The sequence below is a fragment of the Lycorma delicatula genome, chromosome 2 (assembly GCF_047948215.1).
Source record: "Lycorma delicatula isolate Av1 chromosome 2, ASM4794821v1, whole genome shotgun sequence".
Classification (NCBI taxonomy): domain Eukaryota; kingdom Metazoa; phylum Arthropoda; class Insecta; order Hemiptera; family Fulgoridae; genus Lycorma; species Lycorma delicatula.
In genome coordinates, this window is record NC_134456.1 from 137,258,081 (window position 1) to 137,267,016 (window position 8,936).

At 28.8% G+C, this 8,936-nt stretch overlaps 1 protein-coding gene across 1 annotated transcript in view; it reads right to left on the reverse strand.

The window, feature by feature from the left end:
- LOC142319245 (uncharacterized) overlaps positions 1 to 3,897 on the reverse strand; it is a 221,553-nt gene extending 217,656 nt beyond the window's left edge. Inside the window, exon 1 of the mRNA XM_075356291.1 lies at positions 3,755 to 3,897. The gene's annotated coding sequence lies outside the window, so the exon portion shown is untranslated. The remainder of the gene's footprint in view (positions 1 to 3,754) is intronic.
- Positions 3,898 to 8,936: the final 5,039 nt, after the last annotated feature.

An 8,936-nucleotide genomic window follows, 5' to 3' on the forward strand; every position in this document is an offset into this window, starting at 1 on the left:
TTCGCGATCACAATACTTCCTTTATGTCGTACAAGGAAGTAAAAAAGAGTAGTCGACAGAGAATTTTAGAATCTGTTTGAATTTTTTATAATCTTTGATAGATCCTTTATCTTGTTTTTCATGCTGTTAAATTAAAAATGTTTAAAATGTGACTATTAGAGATGTGTTTCATTCCACTAAAAATGTTATACGAGGGATCTTCAAATTCGACCCAAAATGTTTTACTAAAAATCTTAATTATTTTTTTTTTAGCAATTATATTCTAAATATAGTGTAATTTTGATGATACAAATGTTGACTAGGACGCAAGATCTACTACTAAGAATTTTGATTTATTTTCATTAATTAATGGATTAATTTTGAGGTAAAGATTATATTTGATTAAGGGGATGTCAAATCAGACCCGAATTATTTTTACAGAACATTTTTATTTTTTGTGCAGTTGTATTTTAAATATTGTAATAATTAAGTTATTACTATTTTAAAACCCTACGGCGTATTTCAAATAAAAAACTAATAAACAGAAAGCGGGAGGGGTAGCGTTGCAATCCTTTGACGGCCTTTTTTCTTTTAATAGTTTCTGTAGCAAATACACATGGAAATTAAAGTTTTGATTACAAATTTCCTTTAAATTATCAAATATTTGAGAAATTACACAGAATCTATTTTTAATGAAGACTATTCTTTCATAGACTAGTCTTTACATGGAACTAGCAGTTAATGATGTTAAAGAACAATTTAGATTCGGTGTAACAGTACAAGGTGAAAAGATAAAGATGCTACGATTTGCTGATGATATAGTAATTCTAGCCGAGAGTAAAAAGGATTTAGAAGAAACAATGAACGGCATAGATGAAGTCCTACGCAAGAACTATCGCGTGAAAATAAACAAGAACAAAACAAAAGTAATGAAATGTAGTAGAAATAACAAAGATGGACTACTGAATGTGAAAATAGGAGGAGAAAAGATTATGGAGGTAGAAGAATTTTGTTATTTGGGAAGTAGAATTACCAAAAAGATGGACGAAGCAGGAGCGATATAAAATGCCGAATAGCACAAGCGAAACGAGCCTTCAGTAAGAAATATAATTTGTTTACATCAAAAATTAATTTAAATGCCAGGAAAAGATTTTTGAAAGTGTATGTTTGGAGTGTCGCTTTATATGGAAGTGAAACTTGGACGATCGGAGTATCTGAGAAGAAAAGATTAGAAGCTTTTGAAATGCGGTGCTATAGAAGAATGTTAAAAATCAGATGGGTGGATAAAGTGACAAATAAAGAGGTATTGCGGCAAATAGATGAAGAAAGAAGCATTTGGAAAAATATAGTTAAAAGAAGAGACGGACTTATAGGCCACATACTAAGGCATCCTGGAATAGTCGCTTTAATATTGGAAGGACAGGTAGAAGGAAAAAATTGTGTAGGCAGGCCACGTTTGGAATATGTAAAACAAATTGTTAGGGATGTAGGATGTAGAGGGTATACTGAAATGAAACGACTACTAGCACTAGATAAGGAATCTTGGAGAGCTGCACATCAAACCAGTCAAATGACTGAAGACAAAAAAATATTCTTTCATAAGGTTTTTTGAAAAGAAGCTTCAGTTTTTGAACCGTAGTATTATTTTAGAAAATGTATTTCGGTAAAAAAACAGACTCCCTTATGAAATGAAATGAAACATTTATTCGATATACAAATCCAGTATAAATGTAAAAATCTAGTAGTTTTATTTTTTAAAAGAATCAAATTAATTTTTTTTTTTAATTCAATAGTATTTTAAATTTCTATTAAAATTATTCATTACTAAACAATGCTCAATTTAATTACAGTAAAAAAAAAAAAAAAAAAAAAACAGCAATGAAAAATGTAAAGTTTAATAAAGTGAAACAACTACCAAATTACTTATAATTAAAAACAAGTTATAATATTTCAAATTTTTATCCGTTTTTTATACATATACATGTAAAAAATTTTATTTAAACAAAAAACTTAACAAGAAAAAATTACAAAATTTTTCCTGCAAGAGGAGGAAAAGTTTTGAAATTATACAAAGATTGAGGGATAAAAGTAAATTTAATTTACGGAGAAATAATTAAAATTCAAAGAAAACTTTTCTTTAGGTATTTATATTATTTGTTTAATCACAAGCGTCATCATCAGCGGCGAAAACATTTACAGTTTAATTTCGTACCGTAAAAAATATTCAAATAATAAAAACAAAATATCGACATCACAGGGGCAAAATGATGCTTTTTATTGGTTTGGTTGACCGCGTACAGCAAGCAGATAGGTATAACCCGCAATTGAAAAAATAACAAAAGGTTCAATTCAAAAATTTGGGTCCGATTTGATCCACTTCATCAATTTACATTAAAAATTATCCAAAGTATAATTAAGGAAAATTCAAAATTTTCTTTCCAGTCGATCCACGACGTTTCTATCATCAAAATTAAACTATATTTAGAGTAGAATTGTTAAAAAAGAAAAAACAAAATGTTTTATTGGCAAAATTCGGGTCCCGCTTGACCGACCGCATTGCTCGACAGCTACCTCGTGTAAATTTTTAATAACAGCCACGACTTGAAAAATAGATTAAGCATTACAAAAACGTTTTCAAATTCTTTATTCGGATTCCCATGGGACCACTCTTTTTAATTTTTTTTTTCATATTATACATTGATAAATAGATATAGATGGATTTTCAAATTTGAAAATTAAAGTTCAAAAAAATTGATTTATTTAAGTACAGGTCCCTCCCCATTTAATATTATTATTTTTTTAATTTAAAAATTTATTTATCGGAGAAATTATTTACTTCAAATAATTTGGCTCAATTTGGTGCGATGTTATTAATCAAAACAAAAGAATTATAGTTTACAAAAAAAAATTATACAGGTATCACGATGTCCATGTCCGATGGGGACGAAAATCTTGCTGAAGTTGGAGGATATATAACATCCCAGATGAATATTGTCAAATTTTTAACTTTTTTGATCAACGAGTTTTCGAGGCTCAAACTGTTTGAAATAACTTAAATATCCTTCCACTCTACAAATCCGATCGACCTAAAACTATGAAATTTTAAATAGTTTAATATAATAAACACTTTCATCGTACTAAAGCTCAACATTTGACGATCAATATAGAAAAAGTAATAAATTCAATTCATAAAGGCGAAAACTACCCGACCTCATTTTTAATTTGTCTAAAATTTAATACAATCGATGCTCAAATATAAAAAATGGAGTCATTTTCAACCGATTAATAGACGTACGTACATATATTTTCCCGAAATTCCTATAAATTTTTTTTTTTTTACTAACGGGGGTTTTGAAACATCGACATCTGCAAAAAAAATCACGATACCCTGAAATTGCGGGCGATGACAATACCTGCTACTACAGCAGCAATAGGCTGTATCCGGGAAAGTTATAAACAGAGAAGCAAGAAAACATATCCGTAACATTTTTATTACACCAGTACCGATATGATGAGGTTATGCAAATCGGTTAGATTTACAATACGTAAAACAACCGGTTATTAAAACGATAAGAATTAATTTAAATAACTGCCACTATACGTTATAAGTGGACTACATGTTTAATTAATAAATTAAAAACAAGAAAATTTATCTAAGAAAACTATAAAAATGTATTCAACGATTAATACATAAGCCTAAGCAAAATAAAACAAATAATAATATTCATGCGACTATATTTTAAAACATAATATAATAAAAAACTATTCGACCTACCGATCAATGACTAGTCATCATAATCTTTTTATTATACATACAAAGAGTATATGTGTAACACAGACTACGCTTTTTATTAACACAGAGACCGGAATAACATATTGACTCACACTATCACTAAGAATACCACAACCTTTATTAATACAGCGACACTAACTGACGGTCAGGGTTAGGTATGCGATGTTACCACCACGTGTTTTTGCAGTGTTGCAAAATTTTCCCTTTGGCATATAAAATTTCCCTTTTTTATTATTTACATTATAATTATCGGGTTATGTATTTACATTTATAAATTTACAATCATTAGCAGAAGTAATCTCTCTCTTTTTTTTAAAAAATAACGTTATCTACCTTTATTAAATAAACCAAGGTAAACTATTCTCGTACAACTCAAAATGATATTTCGGAATTATAAGAAAAGGCCTAATTGCCTTTTCGTTGAACATTTTTGATTAACTACCGAAATATTTTTAAAAAATTGCCACCAATTTACTTAAAATACAATTAAAAGATTTTCTTTTACTTGTGTTTTAAAGAGAAACAATATTTCTCTTTCCATAAACTTTTAAACAATAATTAAAAAAAAAAAAAAACCAATCTGCATCCCGAACAACGAGTACATTATTATTATATGCTTAAACAATTTTGAATTACTTCTTGTGAATTGTTTAGTAGTCATTTAATATCTTTCTACCTAAATATTATTTCATCATATTAATATATAAATCTGAAAGTTTGTTACTCGATCACGCAAAAACTCTTACATTGAACTCGATGAACATTATTTTTTATTTTCTTTCTTCTTTTATAAAGAAACGCACAGGATACAAAAACCCCGCAAACTGTACTTCAAGCAGCACCCAGAGAAGAGTGAAGATCAAACAAATGAGCGTCGAAAGTTTCGAGCTACACGTCAAGTACACCTACGAATATCCTCTAGTAAGTTTATAGTTTAAATAATAAATGTATACTTTAATCGTACTTATTTTTTATTTTATTTTATAGTAAATTGTACGCTTTGCGATGCTGATCTGATGAAGGTTTTACCATAGTTTCCCTTGATTCATCCAGTCAAATACTAGGGCAGCTTCATTTTACTTCCTTGTACGAAGTAAAGGAAGTATTGTGATCGCGAAAATTTCGGTTTTCAGATTTTAACGGAAATATCCATTTTGACCATCCCTGAATCCATTTTGACTAGTTTCGGTGTGACATCTGTACGCACATACATACGTACGTACGTACGTATGTGCTATGTATCTGGCATAACTCAAAAGCGATTAGCCGTAGGATATTGAATTTAGGATTGTTGTAACATCTAGTTGTTCATCTCCCCTTTTGATTGCAATTGACTGGACTAAAAGTGTCCAAAAAAGCACAGAATCCAAAAAATTTGGATTATTGACTTTTTCTTAACTGGAGTAATAATCCTTCGTCGACAGCTTTTCAACGATATATCATAAGCAGTACTTATTTTCATCGGTTCCAGAGTTATAGCCAAATGAAATTTTAATTAATAAAATATTTGGAACTTCAAAGGGGAGGCACATCGGTTCGAATCAGACTTCATCTCCTTTTTTTTAACCTTTTTTTTAAATTTAAACATGTTGATTATAATTATTATGTAAATTAATAATTATTAATCTCTGATTATAAAAAAAATTTACGATAATTCGGTAATAACAATAAAAAAAAAATGTATGAAAAAATATCAGAAGTTATTAGTGAAATAAAATTTTATGTACTTTCAATTTTATAAAACTGTGTATATGTAATTTAATAGGCGTACAAAGAAGTCACGTGATGTCCACATCAGATTTTTTGTTTACCCGTCCAGTAGCGTGTTACTCGTTCCTAACTTGATCTTAAAATGGACTATTACGTCCCGATCACAACAAAAGTTTTATTTGAAACGTTAGAAAAATACGAGTGATTAATTGACAACTTTGTACTACGTATCTTTTATCTTCCCGTGCATTAAAATCATACCGATGTAAAAAAGCGGTGGCGCCGAATTGCTCACCAAGTACCCGGATTTTATTTTTGCTTTACATCAGCACAAAAGCTTTAAGCTTTTACAGCGTATGAAAAATGCCATGTTTGACCCGATATTCGAATCCGGGACCTCCTGATGAAAGGCCGACCACTCCGCCTCGGAAATCGGCAAAGTTTACCCAAATTAAATAAATAAATACTAATGTAAATAAAATTGTAACAATATGAAAACATTAAATAAAAAATGAACGCAATTTGTTTATCGCTAGATTATAAGAATACAAATAATAACAATTTTACTTATAAAACTTAATTTTATTCGTACAAATTTATTTTAAAATTTAAGATTTAAATTTAACCCACGCCTTAAAAATTACTGTTTATTAAAATACCCCAAAAATTTCACGTGTTTTTTAAGAATCATTTTAACGTCTGGTTATAGGATCCTTAATTCTAACAAGTTCGTTTAAATTTTATTATTTGATATAAGAATTTCTTTAAATTTTCAAAAACAATTTTGGCATAACGGCATAACAAGTGATCTTATCATATTTTAAAGCTCACCTTCAGAGTATGGAATCGAATTAATTAATTATTAATTATATTTCATAAATAAATATGGTGCACAGCATTGACCTCTTGTTATTCCCTGGCGGATTCTCTTTGTACGTACGGCTTTGTAACTATTAACTTAATTCTGTTTTTATTTTTCAACATGTTGCCACGTGTGTTAAATTACAATTAAATAAGAAAATCATATGTATGTATATGGTGATTCTGACTAAACACATTATACCATATATGTATAATTATATATATATATATATATATATATATATATATATATATATATATATATATATATGTGTGTGTGTGTGTGTGTGTGTGTGTGTGTGTGTGTGTGTGAAAAATGTTCGATATTTCTATAGCGTTTCTAACATTAGTACAAGAAAAAACTGCTTATAAACATGCCCGGTCTGTCCGGCATTTTTTTAGGTAGATTTCATAAGAAAGTTACCTATTGTAATGAGTACCATGATTCGACTTCCGTAATATTTCGACATATCTTCGTGTTTCACATCCCCAGACCCCAAAATCACCGTCAGCTTAAAAGTATATACATATATATATATATATATATATATATATATATATATATTGCACTTTCTTGTGCACACGATAACTGCCGTAATTTTGCGCCAATTACTTTCAAATTGTTCCTTAAAAATAACTCGTCCCAAAAAAATTTCCACCCCCGAGGTCTGATTTTGGCCGTTAACGAACTCGACCGAGATTTTGGGACGAGTTATTTGTAAGGAGTAATTTGAAAGTAATTGGCGCAAAATTACGGCAGTTATCGTGTGCACAAGAAAGTGCAATATATATATATATATATATATATATATATATATGTATATACTTTTAAGCTGACGGTGATTTTGGGGTCTGGGGATGTGAAACACGAAGATATGTCGAAATTTTCCGGAAGTCGAATCATGGTACTCATTACAATAGGTAACTTTCTTATGAAATCTACCTAAAACAGTTAATTTGGATTTTTGGTTACAAAATATCTCTCAATAGCGAATAATTTCAAGATGAATTTTGTATTCGATACAAAGAATAAAAGTCATACTACAGTTTTAGTTTTATATTTTACTCTATACATCAAGTTGTAGCATTTTATAACAGAAATATAATAGTCAAAGTTTAAAAACCGCAAATTCATACGTTTCGTTGATACTTTGCGGTTACCTCTTGAAAGAAAAAATCCCCCGCTGAAATAACATTACATCAATTTTTCAGTGTCACGAACAATTCTACGCATCGTCTACATGAATGAAGACGATGCGTAGAATATGGAAGGAGGGCCTTTGCAGCAAACAAGATTTTTAAATTGGTAAGAAAATCATCCGAATTTGCTCTTTCATTGTAATAAAAATACTCTAATATCAATGTAAAATAAAAAACCAATGCTTTTTGAAATGTATTAATTCTTTCTGACTCGACTTGTAAATAAAATATCGCTGTCTTTAAAAACGGAACGACAGATTTGAAAAATTCATAAACAAATTAAATTTTTATAAAATTTCATTCCTACTTCAGAAATTTTTTTTACTAAAAATTTCTCATCAAGAAACTTTTCATTGTTAGCTCGTATGTTAATCAAAATATTGGGAGAAAAAACGGCTCTGTTACTTTTTATACACAAAACATAAATAAAAAATTTATCGCCTATTAATTCTATTTTCGTTCTTAGTAATGTTACGAACGTAGATACAATTTTATTAACTTCTGATATGCGATTTAGTGTAATCAAAATTTTCTTTCTGTATAATAGGTATCTTCTGAAGTATAACTTTTCAGCACGGATAGAAAAATAACTGTCTATCGGCAAAGCCATTTCCCATTTTTTAGAAAATAATTTAAATTGTATAACGGGAAGATTAAATTTTCAATTTTTTTTTGCAAATTCAGCAAAGCATAATTGTTCCCATAGTGGTATATAATATATTCCCATTAATAGAATGGTAACGGAATGGATTTTTAATGGTAATAATGTATAGCATATATTAATGGTAACGATAATATTTTTCCGCCCGTGAAGCGAAATTTCTGATTGCTTTATTAGATGATAAATTCTCTTGGGATTATCAGATTGATTTCGTTTACAAAAAAACTACACCGTACTATTTTGCTATGAAGTGCCTAAACAAAACGCGAAATCTTTCATCATTAATAAATATATTCTCGTTTGTTGTATTATCTCTTGAAGCTCCCTCAGAAAGTTAAAACGGTTTTTTTTTTAGTTTCCAAGATACAAAAATCTGATGTAGATACTTTCTTGTACGTCTGTTAAAAATTACACATACACATTTTTTTTAAATAAAATTTTATTTCATTAAAAACTTTTGATATTTTTTCATATTTTTTTATTTTTATTGTTATTATTGAATTATTATCGTAAAAATTTTTTTACGATCAGAGTTTAATAATTATTAATAAATAAACATATTTAAATTAAAAAAAAGTTAAAAAAAGGAGATGAAGTCTGATTCGAACCGACGTGCCTCCCCTTTTAAGATCCAAATATTTTATTAATTAAAATTTTATTTGGTTATAAATCTGGAACCGATGAAAATAAGTACCGCTTATTATATATCGTTGAAAAGCTCTCGATGAAGGC